Source organism: Molothrus ater, chromosome 2, assembly GCF_012460135.2.
Source record: "Molothrus ater isolate BHLD 08-10-18 breed brown headed cowbird chromosome 2, BPBGC_Mater_1.1, whole genome shotgun sequence".
NCBI classification, from domain to species: domain Eukaryota; kingdom Metazoa; phylum Chordata; class Aves; order Passeriformes; family Icteridae; genus Molothrus; species Molothrus ater.
Window position 1 is genome coordinate 94,196,854 of NC_050479.2, and position 15,115 is coordinate 94,211,968.

At 40.5% G+C, this 15,115-nt stretch overlaps 1 protein-coding gene across 1 annotated transcript in view; it reads left to right on the forward strand.

Annotated features, from left to right (window-relative positions):
* Nucleotides 1–812: 812 nt before the first annotated feature.
* ZBTB20 (zinc finger and BTB domain containing 20) overlaps nucleotides 813–15,115 on the forward strand; it is a 28,385-nt gene continuing 14,082 nt past the window's right edge. The window contains exon 1 of the mRNA XM_036386812.2: nucleotides 813–994. The gene's annotated coding sequence lies outside the window, so the exon portion shown is untranslated. The remainder of the gene's footprint in view (nucleotides 995–15,115) is intronic.

A 15,115-nucleotide genomic window follows, 5' to 3' on the forward strand; every position in this document is an offset into this window, starting at 1 on the left:
GTGTCCCCTCCGGAGGCTGCATCCCGAGCTGGCGGCGCAGCTCCCTGGCTCGGGGAGCACCGAGGGAGCACCTGCACCTGTGTAGAGGAGGGAAGACAGTGAGGCATGTGTTCGCTGTGTGATTCAAAACCTGCCGCTTCGCCCGGTGCCTCGGCTTCTCCAGCCCTGAAGCTAAGGTGGTGACTGACTACCTGCTTGATGTTCCACTGATGCTTAATTCCTTGGAGGTTCTGGATGGAGGGAGGTGTTGAGAGCTCGTGTGCTCAGTGCTCATAGACAGCTGGTTCAGGTTCCAAGTCTTAATGCTTTACTTAGATGAACTCTGCATCTCAAAATTGCCTCAGTGCTTTTCCCCACAATCAAGTCTCTGCAGTGATTAGTTTTGAACTTGAAACTTGCATATTTGTTTGCTTTTCAGACAATTCCATTATATTTCTGTATAACTCTCTCTATTCAGAATGCTACAGCCTTGGTTAATATTTGTCAAACGGTGCTCTGACTGTCTAAACTACTGGGACGAGTTTCATTTTATATGTCATCAGTAGGGGCAGAATAAGGAGCTTCATGCTTGGCCTATTTGCTGTAATACAGTCTCAGGGCCATTGCATCAGAGTCAAAACAAGGAGCAGCTTGTTTCCAAACAAGAAGTATGGAGGAAAGTCTTCTCTGCCTCCTTCTCTGTAAGGGGAAAGAGAGGCGAGAGGGGGGTGGTGGTGGGGGAAGAAAGTTATCTTTAACAGATTCTAAAAATGCCTTTTCCCAAATATGCAGTCAGTCCCTTCAAAGGTCTCTTTGTTTATTTTCAGGAAGAAACCCAAGACAGCTGAAAACCAGAAGGCATCTGAGGAGAATGAGATTACTCAGACGGGTGCATGCAGCGCCAAGCCAGGCCTTCCCTGCCTGAACCTTGAAGCTGTTCCTTCTCTGAGCCCGGCCCTCATCCACTCTCCACATTCACCAACAAACCTGCACGCACACACAGGGTCATCTGATTGTGAGTACACCAATATGCTGCTGGGGTTCCTGAAAACACTTCCTTTACTGTGCACCAGGTTTTCCTGTTGGATACTCTTCCCATAATGTCATAAAGAGGATCTTCTCAGGGCTTACTTTCTCCCTTCTTTGGGAATTACATCTAAAGCAGAACATTTTTGTGGTAAGGTTGTGATAATGCAATCAGCCAGAAAAAACTGAGAGCGTGTTCTTAGGTCAGGCTGCTGCTTATTGCAAATTAAAAAGGAAAGACCCCTCAAGCATGTCCCTGTCCAACTAGAACTGTTGCTCTGCTCCAGGTAGTCACAAGCTTCTCATTACCCAACCATATCTCCTGACTGGAGGGGTTTCAGTCTGTGCTGAAAACATGGGCCTGGCTCTGCAGCCCAGGACTGTAAAGTTTCCATGAAGAAAGGGGAGCGTTTTGTGGAGAGGATCAGTCTGTGAGAGTCTGGAAAATCTTTGTAGACCTGTGTGGTTGTACCAGCCTTAAGGCCCTTGTTTTGAGGGCATTTACTTTCAGATTACTCAGCATGGGTTAATTGCCCTTTAGAAAATGTTCTTCTCCGTTTTGCCAAAAAATACAGAAAATAAGGGAGGAGATTATTAAAACTGGATTTTGGAAAGTCACCTGATCTTGCCAGCTCTTCAAAACATTGTCATTTCACAGAGGTCCTTGCCTGGAAGTCTCTTGGGCAAGAATGTGCAGGGTATTGTGAATTTCATCACTCACTAGTTGTAGAATTTATAGTTTACCTCTTCTGCAGTGGTTTATAATGTAAATTTACAAGGCAGGGGGGAGAGGAGAAGATGATGACACCAGGTTTCAACAGCTCGGAAGCCAACCAGACTTTGCAAAAGCTTGTAAAAAAAAAAAATCAGGGCATGACAATAAAAAATCAGATTAAAAAGTATGTGTATCCTTTTCTTTCTTTAATTTAAAAATCCTGCCTCAGGGCCAAGCTTGGAAGCAGTCGGGTTATAGGGATCATCACTATCAAAATCACTTTAGCTGCAATTCATTCCTGTTGGCTTCTGACTTTATTCATTATGAGCTTCTGCTAGAGATCTTGATTTTAATAGAGCTGGTAAATACTGGGGAGACTTTCCTAAATCTCACCTGGTGATTTGGGGAGAAGAAAGAGCTGTGAAACAATTGAACAGCAGGCAGCATGCAATTTAGTATATATGAAAACTCTTTTCAAATTGGAGATGTCAGACTCTTTGTTAAAACTGGGGTGCAGTTTTGTCTTGTAATGTTTTCTGAAAACAAAAAGCTTGTGAAAAGATGCAAAAAATGAGCAGAACAACAAGAAAAAAATAATCCTTATTTTCAAACAAAGAATCCCTTTATCCCATTCACAAAGATGAAAGGGTTCATTAGTAAATGGGATTTGAAACCTCACACTGATTTTTTTGACAGTACAAATGGAAACCCATGAAAGCAACCTTAGGACAGAGGCCAGCAGGGATTGCTGGGAACTTGGAGAATGAGCTCCTGCTTTTGCTTTCTGAGGTGGCCAAGTTCAGGGTGAGGAATATTGGCAGAGGCCAGCAGGGGAAGGTGGAGCCTGCAGCTCTTCATGCTCTACCTGTTCTGTGCACAGTGTCTTTTAGACTCCTAAGTTTTTAGAAGACACTGTCCCCAAGTCACCTTCCAGATGATGTCAAAGGCCTTTTCCAACCTAAACAATTGTATTCTTCTGTAAATAGGAGTAAACTGCCAGCCCAGGTTAGATGCTCCTTTCACACTGCAAGTGCAGGGGATTTTTTCAGAAAATGGGTTTAATAGCAATTCCAGCATTAACATTGTCCTGTCTTGTGAATTGTTGAAATTTAGTTCCCAAAATATAGCTAGAGTCCTGCAAAGATTCAGGAAATAGTAAGACCTCTGGTGGTATTATCTCTGTTAGCTGAAAGCAATAGAAAATTTCACAATTATTATGGGTTATGACCTTTATCAGGCTGTATTTGTTAGGGGTGGTATGCATATAATTAGTGTTTGGCATGCCTTTGCAAAACAGCAAGAACCCACATGAACTGAAATGAGGAGTGATGAATATAACTGCATATTTACTGTAGCTTTCTACCATGTTTTGTGGTATTCTTTTTTCATATGGCCTCAATCCTTCGATTGCTGGAATATGTTTGTGGATGCAAAAGATTGATTTTTGTGGCACCCAACATTAGAAACGGGTCTCCCTGCAGTTACAAATGCTTTCTCCATACCTCTGATGTGCCCTGTCTTTTGGGTCAATTCTTTCCCCTCACTCTAGAATCCCTTTCTTTGTCCTTCTCTTCCTCTCCCCTCAGAGCTACATTGCCACATCTTTTTTCCTCTCAACTTTTGGACCCATGGTGATGCTTTTCTTCTTCGGGCCAGCGAGACTTTCTGTCCTTTCCTCTACCTTTAGACAGCACAACATTGTTTTTCTTCCCTTTCCCAGACCATCCTACTGCCTGGGCAGTACCCCCACAGCTGGGCAGATGCCTCATTTTGAAAGGGCATTCTTCATTCTGCTGGGAGGTTTTCTAGTGGATGGCAAATAGTACAGAAATACTATAGAACTAAAGTTAGACTGAAAGTTTGGGAGGAATTTTCTCTGAAAACACCAGAAGCACCCAGAAAGAGTCAGCATGGTAGGGTATATCAATTCTTGGAAAAATGCACAGATGTACAGATGGTTTCATAAGGCCTCATTTAAGTATCTGGGGGGAAAAAAAGGCTTGGATTTTATGGACCACCATTCAAATCAGTTTGAAATCTTCACTGACCATTTTGCATGCGCAGTCACTAGTGCTTGGCAGAAAACAACACCACATATTTATTATTATGAGAAATGTTCAGAAGCCAATCTACTTTAAAATATCAGGGTGCTTTTGGAATGATTCAGATCAATTTTTTTTTTCCAAGCAAAGGAAATAAAAACTCTGTGATAGCCATCTGCTCCTCAGCTGTAAAAGGCAGAGGTGAAGAAAGCCTTAAGCAATAGTCTGAATGCCAGTCTTACTGATATGAATACTTAGCAAAAAAAAAAAAAAAGAAAAAAAAAAAGGAAAAACAAAAACCTTGGATGAAGTCATATCTGATGCATAACATAATTTAAGGTTTCATTCTGTAGCATATATTCTACATGCTTCTTCTGGTGCCACTTATTCAAAATGAAATTGCATTATTCCTCAGACTTGTAGGACTAGGTCCTAGATTTCTGGGTTTGAGCACTATTTCCAGCACAGATGAATCCCTGAAGCTAAATCCAGAGCACAGGATGCACTGTGTCCAGTCCCATCTCTTTTAGTCTTGGGAAATGCAATACAGTTGGAGAAACAAGTTAGAGGAAGAGGTGCTTCCTGAGGTAACTATTTTCATGGAGGGCTTAGCAGCCCTCATGATTCAAAACCACCACTAATAATTGAATTAATTTGGAATTAAATGATAAGAGTGAGCTGATAGAACTCCAGCTGAGTTATGCGTCTAGCTCCTCAGCTGTCACAAACAGATCTATCTGCTTACCCAGAAGAAAGGTGCTCATGCAAGGACAAGTACAAGTTGTGGAAAGGTTATAAAAAAGCAAAGGAAAGCAATGAGATTTGTTCTATTCACATTTTTTTCACATATTTCCTTGCTTATGGATAGAGAATGCATAAAGTGCATAATCAGGCTGTAGTTCAAAGGCTGAACAGCCTCAGGTAAAGTTTCTAAAGATTTCAGTGAGAAGAAGAAGGTCATCAGGAGCTGGCTGTATTTAAACTGGTTTGGTCTGCATAGGCCACTTATTTCAGGAGCTTTTCAGAAAGCATCTATAACTGTATATATTTTGCAAGCGAGCCAAGAGATAAGATCATTTTGGCAGAAACTTTCACGAGTTCTCAAAGATACAATCAGACAAAAACTTCATTCAGGCTCTGATGTATGCATCTTAACAGATGTGTCCAAACTCAAAGGAATCCCACGGGAACAGTGCAACTGAATCTCTTTGTCTCTATTGATAGTTAAAAGAGTTATTCTTAGACATTGGATGGTCCATCTGTGAAGGAATTTGTTCCAGACAAGACAAAAGCAACATCTTTGCAAAGAGTTTCCTTGGGACTGAGAGGCAGGTTGGACAATGACTGAAAAACTTCTGAAGCAGTATTTATGATTTTAGAGAACACAGAATTCTTGCAGAGACCTGAGATTCTGGTAAGGAATGAGCTCAGAAGAAAAGTAAGCCATGAATTTTTTTTTGATCTGTTAAACAATCATTGGCAGGTTGTCGAAATAAGGGAGGACTTTCTAGAGTTATGTTTTAGCAAGGGACAGGGGTGATTTTTTGCATTAAATAGAATGCACTTTATAAACAGTGTCAGTGATAGACCACATCTGAGCTCTTTGTCCCTACATGCTCAAGTATCATGGCTGACTTGGTCCAATTCCAGAATTTTTCAGCCTTCACAGGACAGGAACTTTGAAGCAGAGTATTTGCTTTTTTCCCTTCTAAGTTTTGTAACTTCTTAGCCTTCCAGCATGACAGGGAAAGACAGAGTGGGAACCTCACAAGATTCCTGAACTCCACAGAGCATTGAGAGTGAATATGGAAATTCTGGGGGGTTGTTTTCTTGAGCAGCTAGAGGGACCCACCATTCCCTTCCCATGAATCTGCCAGTTCAATTTGCCTGGGGCTAGTGTAGAGGCTGAGTAGATCTGAAGATGGTTTGGCCTCATCTTTACCTTTTAGGTTTCCTGTGTTTCTCTTAGGTTCTGTGGCAGGAAGGGAATGGTTACATGCCCTGATGGTCTTTTTCTTCTCCCTGGAAATTTGTTGTTGTGATTCCCTAGGAGCTGCTCTGGAGCTTTCAAATAGTCTTCACTCTCAGTGAAGACAGGAGGCCCCCTGATTCTACCAGCTTCCTTGTTTAGAGTCAGGCAGTATGAAATAGTCATTTCAGCTGTATTTTTGCTAATCTATGTATGGCATGTCTTAGCTAATGCCGAATATTTTTAGGTTGTTTTTGGTGACCTAAGAAATTTTGTATGTTTAGATATCTATTTTAGATGATATAATAATAATGATACAGGCCTTTTCTGTAGAAAGCTAAACTAAAAGGAAGGATATACATAGTTCTCAAATACTGATGTTACAACACTAATTATACTTTCATCTTGTGCAACATTTGAAATATTGTTTGGTAACTGCTTCTCTTTTTAGTAGTTTTAAGTGATTTCTACGTCCCGTGCACTTGTATTTTTGTTTGTAAAATTATCAAAGAAGTATGAGTCAGGAATGAGTCAGTTTTCATAGAAGCAGATATGTGTTGCTTGAATTGTGTAGAGACAAAAGTAGGTACAAGTACAGGTATGCAAAACTATAAGCTGCGTTCACCCTGCCTTTTGTAAAAGCCAACATAATACATTGAAGAACTGGCAGTGAAAAATGTGCAAATGGTAGGAACTGGTCTCTATATTCTAATCGGTGCACTAAGTGAGTTTTGTCAGGTTGGTCTCCCAGGCTTTTTGTCTCTTGAGAAATGACTAATAGCATATGGTACTTCAATTACAAAGTCAGTGAGTATGTTTTCAGAAGCAACTGTGGAGCCCAACTTTAACTGATGCGTAAATCACTTATATTTGTAACACATAGATGCCTTTGAAAATTTGTCTAATTAGCCTAAATGTTGGTTCTGTTATTTGATGCCCCTGTAATACTGGGTTGGTCTTAGGTTGTGGTGTTTAGTGCTTTTTTTTACTGCTCTCTATTTAAAGAACTGTCAGTGATAACATGCATAGTCTTGGCTTTGGTTTAAAACTGCCATGCATGCTCCTAACTCCCATGATTTCAGGGTACATCTTGAAGACATTTCTACAGTGTATCTATCCTTTCTAAGTACCAGGGAAAAGGATAAGACTCACTGCTCTTTACAGGTCCATAGCTTCCATTCTTGAGGTGACTGAGTTGGTAATGCAGTAGTGTTTCTCTTTGTAAGTCATGCTGCAGCCAGTGAGAGACACACTCTCACTGTCCATTAAGATGTCTGCAGTCTGCTTCTGAGTTTACTTTGTTGTGTCTTCAGAGTCAGCCCCCTCCAAGATTTTAATTACTGTTCTTTATGTTCATAGTCTTCAGTAAATCCTTCTTCTGTATGTATTTCAGCTGTTTCACTCATGAAGTGAGGGACTGATGGATACGTACAAGTATCTATCACCGTTCAATGTATCAAGATGTTCTAGTACTTTTTTTTAACATTTAGGATTTTGTTTGTGTGGTTATATGTGTGGGATTTGTGTTTGGTTCAGTCTGGGGGTTTTTTTGTAAGTCTCCAGAGCAGTGCTTTCCTCTTCTCCCCTTGAGCTGGCTTACCTTCTTCCATCGTACTCCATCCTGAAAATGAACCAATAATGTAAATTCTACAGTAGAGTTCCTGTGATGTCCTAGCTTACCTTTACTGCTTTCATAGACAGTAGTCTTGTTAACAGACTGACACTACTACTTGCCTGCCTGATCTCTCAATCCACGTAGTCTGCCACACTTCATAGATACCAGTCATTGTTCTGTTAACTTTCTCTGTCTGATATGTTTAAATAATGTTTTATTACAGTATTTCTCTTTATGCTTTTAGTGAGTTTTTCTTTAAATTTCTTCTTCACCCTACCTAATCTTTGTTTTACATCTAGTCTGCTACAGTTTATGCTCAGTTCTATTAATGTCACTTGGGCATGATTTCCATGTTTGGAAGAAAAAAATTTCAGCTTTAATGAACTCTTATACCTTGTTATTTAACCATTGTAGCATTTTCTACTTCCTCATTTTTCTTTTGTTGTCCTTGGATATGCATATAAACTCTATTAAAGTGTTATTAAGGCCACCTCCCTGCTGTTCTTAGGGATTTTACATCCTTATCTTTTCCTTTCAGACCCTTTCTGACTAACTTCCTCTTCTTTTTTTCCTTTCAATAGTTGTTCTTCTTGAAGTTGCACATACCAAAACTGTCACTCTGAGATCTGCCTGAAGCATGTCAAACATAATCATGCCAATCATTGTTATTTCATGTCTTAACCATACATGCTACTGCTGTCATCTCCTCTATCTTAGTTGGGTGAGAAGACTAAACCAAATGTGCCATTTCCCTAATATGGTCTTCAGAGGAATATTTCAGTGTTTGACAGGTGATTCTTGCTTGAAGGAAACTAAAGCAGCTGCATCTCCATCTCCTTTTGTCCTAGTGTGGGTTGTTAAAATGCTGCGCAGCTCAGTGCTTGCATCTCTCGCAGTTAGTTCCTTCTGTGCTGTAGGGAGACACCTTCCATGCACTGAGAAACATTGACTGGTGTCGTAGTGGCCTGGTTTGTTGCAGCTACACAACTCCAAAGTTACAGGTGTAAAAACATACTTGGTCACCTCCTGCTCCTTTTCACCACTATCAGCTGTTTAGCATTGGAGCTTTTTGCTCTTTTCCTCTCAGCTTCCATAGTCACTTTCTCCTCCTTTGTTTACCTGTGGTAGAGTAGCCATGTAATCTTTGTGCTATGATCCTCCTCAGTAACTTTAGAACAAGGTATGGCCAAACCAGTATTCAAATTAGAGAAAACCAAAACAATTCTTGCATTGTTCTCCACTGAATGACTGAACAAAGGGAGCTCTTTAATTTGAACCTTTTTTTGAACTGAAGCCTTAACATGGTAGTGGGAGAGAACCTGAAATATAAAACCAAGGATTTATAAACCTCCTTATGTTTATAAAGAGTGCTAGGAGGTGTTGCGGAGTAAAATCATGTTCACAAGAAGTGTGGTGTTTGATCTACTCCATGGGTGAGAGTCAGTTGAAAGCCATCAGAATGTCACTGAACTTCATTTGCATCAGGCTGTTTGCCTGGCATCCCGGCGCATGGAGACCACAGCAGCAAGCTCTGGCTGGCACTGTGCATTTGAATTCCCAAGGACACCAAGTGCTGTTCTTTCTGGAGGGGATGCCATTGTGCCACCCATTCATATTTTCTGTGGCTGTTTTCATTGTCCATGGAGTCATTCTCGAGGCTAAAATAACATGAGATCCAGTCTTATGTATCTCCCACTCAGGAAATAGTGTACAATGAGAATTGAAGAATCTGTCAGCACAAATGCCTCCTTGAGGAATTAACTGCACCTATGAAAAAGAGATAAACAAATCCTAGAACCCCTACTCATCCCAGCTTTGTTGTGTTGAACACTGAAGGGATCTCTGCCTGGCTGGATGTGCAGTATATACTCTGTATCCATCTGTGACATGTGGTGAAATGCTTCTTCTTGAAAGCCCACGAGAGGGAAGTAGTATAAATTAAGAGTAATCTCACAGCAGCTATTTTTACGTTCTTAACCAGGGAAAATGTAAGCGTAGCAATATTGTGCATCTATTAAAAATCTTGAAAGGCTCTTTGTAACTAGATGATAGGAGTGATAACATGTAATTTATTGATGTTACACAGATAGAGGAAGAAACCCACAAAGTAGCAATTTTTGTGTGAAAAAGGGTATGATAGAGGAAATAAAAACAGAGAAAGGGACTTCTCATAGTTTCATGCCTGTTTGGGCAACTATGTCAATTTTAACAAAAATACCTTGTGCTTTGATCCTATGCTACATTTCAAAACAGGGCATATTCCCTGTATTCAAAAGTAAAACTCCCAGATGCCATCTCTAGTAGTTTTGGATGAATAGAGGGCAGAATGTGCCTAAGGCAGACCTGAGAAATAATTCCAATGCACTGTATTAGTATCACCTGTTGGTGTCTGAATGCTTGGATATACATGTAATGCCAGAGCCTTTTCCCCAGGGAATGGGGGGATGCATTGGAACTGACAATGTGCATTTAATACTAGAGTTCCCTCTGATGGTTTCAAGCCATCCAGGAGTGTTGCTTATTGCCTTGATTTATTTGTTTAAAGTGTTTTGCCATACATTTCTGTTCCTGTCAAAGCTAAGTAGGGGGTTTTGGAAATAAGTGTGGTCCCAGAGATTGCAGAGGTCTCACTGAGGACAGAAACATTTCCTGTGGCCTTCAGTATTGTAGACATGAGTGTGTTCTGTTTCCCACTGATATTTAAATCTGAATTATAGAGAGGCCTGACCACTCGTCCCATAAACTCAAAATAAAGAAACCACAGTCCAAAACATTATGAATATGTGTCTCACGATATTTCCAAGCTGAAATATTCACCCAGTTGTTCTAGTTAAAAAACACCCAATTGTACTAGTTAACAATTTCCCTTTCACTAGTACATAAAAAAGACAAATGGAAAAAATAACCAAATAAGATCTAGCATTTTCATGTGATAGCTTTCCTCAGGCCTGAGACAGAAGCACTGGACAAGATAAGAATCTTTTTCAGCCCTGAGGACTGGCATTTACAATTTTTCATCCATCCCTTGTTTCTCCCATCAGCCATGGTTCTGGGACCAGAACGAAATCTCTTTCCAGGGAAAATGCCTTTCAGTGTATCATGGAGGAAATAAGCAGTGCTCTTCCACAGGTTCTCCCACAAAACTCAACCATAACTGCACCCTCTCCCTAACAGACTGCTACAAACACTCCCTGTACAGAATTCCAGCTTGAATGGAAACCTTCTAAAGAGGTAATTATCTTAAGAGATTTTAATCTATATTTTCCTTTTAACCAAAGCCTACAAGCTCTCAGGCTTACTGTATTTAACCACACTCAGGTTGATAAGCTTCTTCTCCTGGTCTTTCTGCCTGGAGGAACACCTAACACTGCTGGGCAAACATGAAGGAGTTCATGGAATAGCAGGTGTCTCTTTTGAAGGCAAGTTTTAATATATTTGCACCTATTAGCCTTTTAATTCATTTTATCTCCGGACACAGCTCCCACCTCCAACCCCAGCCTCTTCTCCTCCCTAAACAAGGTTTCTGAGAGAGGATAAAAGTTTTACAGTCTCCCACAGCAAGACAATCAAAAGCAATCCTTATCCACTTTCCTTATGGGGATTCAGTCTGAAATACACTATTAGGATTTAAACAGAAGTCTGTAAAGCAGGTGGAGGTATTCTTAAGGACTAGAGTCATCTTTTAATCAGGACCATGGAATAGCAAAACAAATCACCTTATTTATCTATGTTTTCCAAAGTTATTTTTTTCCAAGAAGCATCCCCCTAATCTTTTTTTGAGTAGGGAGTGCTCACACCAGCATTTCTGGCCCATCTCCCCCTGTCCCTACTCAGTGACTCTCTTGCTGTGGGTCCACCAGTGAAACATGCATTCCAAGTAACAGCACCTGGCACTGGGAAGGAAAACGAGCAATAGATGCACCTAGATTTTTAAAGAGCCAAGCTGCCTCACACTTATAGCCAGTTAAAACAGTTGGACCATGCTGGGGCTTGGCAGGATCATGCATGAGCTCCCTGGGAACAAGAGAGTGTAGATGAAACAGATTTCATGTAGAACATGAAAATGTTCCCTACTGAAGAAGGGATGAGCACGGCATCATTTTTCTTCCTAGGAAATGGTGCCATCATGTGGAGACATTGTTTTCTCTGTTTCTTGTTTTAAGAGGGCAGTTGTGAGGTTTTCTCCCTCTACATTTTAAAGAAGTGCATTAAAATGCTATTTGGCAAACTTATATTTCACTAGCACAAATAGATTACAACTGATTGGGGCACAGGAATTAACACCCTTAAAGTGATATGGCCACATCCTGTTGAAATCCCTGTTAATGCAGCTGTGATGACCGCTCCAGGGCTTCTTCTGTAATGTTATACATGTTGCTTGGAGGTGGTGTAGATACCCACAGAAGTATCCCCCATCGATGTAGTTCATTTCTGTGCTATGGAGATACAATGGCATGGCTGTAGATAGTCTGCAGACAAGGTCTGAGAGAGGAACTGAGATAATGAGAGTGTGTGTATATGTGTGCCACTGTTTAGTGTGGAGGTATATTTGACTGGACCCCAAATATGTGCCTGGGAATAAAAAATGGCTTTTGCCTATGCACTCTTCAAAGTGTCTTTGGAATTTGTAAAATAGCAAATATAAAAATTGATTAAAAGTGGGAAAGTGAATATCTTGGCTCAAAATGTAATACTTCCCTATCTTAAAAATAGCTAAACATGCTGTAACACTGGCTTTGGTCACTGCACTGCTATAAACTGGAGCCAGTTTTTACCTGGTGTTTTACAATTTTAAGTAGGATGCTGACCATAAAAAGGAATGGAAGAATTAAGGCACTAGAGTACTTGGGGAAGAAAACTAGGTTTTTTGTAAGCCTGGAGAATAAAATTTGAAGAAACTTCAATTATTTCTTGATATTTCTGTAATATTCTTTACCCAAGGATGCAAAACAATTCCTTGAGGCAGGCAGTCCTGCAGGATTGGATGCACAGTGCTGTCCCTGTTCTAGGTGTGGAGCAAACTGAGGGACAGGCATTGCCACCTGTGGTTTCAGAGCAAACAGGATTAGTGCCAATGGACACCTCCTGAGGTGTGTCAGGCAAAGCACAGGAAGGTGACTCTCTGCCTGTCCCGCCCAGGCCTGGAGGCTGAAATAGAGGCTTTTGTGCTTGACATTAGGAATTTATATCCACTGGGTATAGAAGCCAATTTATGTACAGAACACCCATGGTTTAGTCTTCAGTTTTATGTTAAATGGGTATCTCATCATTCAGTAAATGCTAAAAAGGACAGGGCAATTAACTAAATAAATCATCTTTAGGAGTGTGCTGAGCATTTTCTAGTCTGCAGAAATAGTCTCCTGAAAAAAAGTTTAGGCAAACTCTTATTTGCCATCTCCTTGGTGTGTTTTCTCCTTGGAGAATAAGGTTGTGTTTGTGTGTGCACACATTTCTGTCTTTCAAACAAATGCAGTTACTAGCTACAAAATTTAGAGAAGTTTGACAGCTTTCAGAACGCAGTGATTTTTTTCTTCCATAGAGTGTATTACTGACACATTAATAGATGTTGTGCTGGTAAAAATACAGTACTTCTTGTTAAATGTAGACTGCTACATATTTTGATTCTAACAACAATCTGCTAGGGTTAGGGCAATTTGTGTAGTGTCATCTGGTGTTTGTTTTGGATAGATATTATAGAAGGAGATACTGATTTTCAAGATGTTCAAGCAGATGATTGGGTGAAAACTCCAGCAAACCTTTAAAGCAACAGAAAGCAAGGGCTACTCCTGGTCAGATCTCCTGCTGAGGATACAAATGTTCTTCTGTGTTCCTGAAACTCCATAGAAGTTTTTCCTCTTGCAGGCCCCTGTTTAGAATGAGGCCAAATATTCAGGAGAATCAGCCTGAGCAGGTGTGGCTGAATTGCTCTCTCCCCATCTTTGAGATGCACTGAGAAGTCATACATTGCCAGGTTTTCAGCATTTGAATTCTGGTCACTTCCTTGAGTGGAAGAAATGCTACTCCACTAAATTGGTCTCAGAGAATTGGAAGCTGATGCAGGACTAATGTGGTGTATGGAAACACTAGATAGGAATTTTTGCTCTGTTAATCCAGTTTTATACTAACTAACTTGATAACAGAAAATAAAGCTTTATCAATTGGGATAAATCAGGTCATTGAAGCTGACAACAACCCACAGTCATTGCGGTGCAAAGTTTGGAGTACGAGGCACTAATGTATGGAAATGAGAACTTCCTATAGAAATTGTGGGGCTATAGTAGCTTTCACATTGTGATGGACATGCTGTATTTGGAGTGAACTGTTGTGTTTATGAAAGAGTTGAGATCTTCATTCCAACATAAGGATTCTTTACATACATCTTTCTTAAGGAAGATCTGTTTTTATAACAGGGCTTTGTTTGCTTGGGATTATTTATTCTGTAAGGTCTTTAAAGAGTATCATAGACAATGATATATAGACAACTCCTTCATTCACCTCCTTCAGCTAGAATACCTAATCTGTGTTTGGGCTGCAATTTAACTGAAAGAAGATGGAAGAAGATAAGGAAGAGAATACCTATAACCACTGAGGATGATTTGGAGACCTGAGTTCGTATTTTCTAGAAAAGACAGGTCTAAAGAAGAAAAGTGAGGCACCTTCTGGTATATAAGGGAGTGCTGTAAAGAGGAAAATGGTCAGTAGCTCTCCCTATGTGTTAGGGGAAGAGGTTGAGTGATCAGTTTCAAATTTAAATACTAAGAAATTTCTCTTGTTAGAAAGATAGTAGACTGTCTGTCTGGGGAGGGAGTGGAAATCCACAGTGTTGTTTTTGCAAACATGGTAGACAAATTTCTGAAGAAGTAGTGTAGGTAAATTATTCCCACAATAGGAAAAATAGTAGACTAGATGACTGTCTGAAGAATGTAATGTGTCCATTTTATACAAATAGGAGGCCATCCAACAGTTGGTGTGGAAACCAAGGATTAAAGATTTCCAAAACCACACATGGTAGAGGAAGAGAGTAAGGACTAGAAGATACTGCTTGTCTCCAGCAGCAGGAGGTTATTACGTTTGTTGTGCTCCCAGGAACTGGTGGCTTGATTACTGATGCACAGAAAAGCAGTTCCAGAAGTAGGAAGGGCACCTACCAAGCCTAACTTCCACATCTTTGTCCTAGCTCAGGGTGTTCTCCCAACTAGGGAAACACTTGTCATTTTGATAATAAAAACATAAAGAAACCATATTCTGTACAAGATACAATGTCTCCAACTTTTCCACCGTCTCTCAAGTGTGCGTTCTTCTCAATGCAAGGCTTGCGGAGGTTGTCAGAAAGAGAAACTAGGCAAAAATACCAAGCTAGTTGATCTTGTCTAAGTGAGACCTCAGTGAGATGTTTGCCGGACAATTCTCTAAATTCTCCTGCGGAAGATTGAGGCAAAAACTAAATCCATATCTGTCTCAGCAAGCCCAACAGTTCTCAAGGATATAGAACAATTATTCTCTATTCCCCATAAGTATGAAAGCAAGATACAGTATTGGAATAATTACCAATATAGCCGGACGGGATGTGCCTGAGCTTGTCTGGCCTTTGCTGCTTGACCAAAAGGTGGCAGCTGTGGTGTTTTCACCTCAGAGACACCTTTGGCTAGCTGGATGTTGCAGCTGGGCACATGGAGACAAGTCCAGACATGCAGGAGCTCAGATTTATCTTGGTGGAGAAGCTTTAAGGTGATGGTGAAGGAGGAGTCAGTTTTGATGGAGGGTTTTCA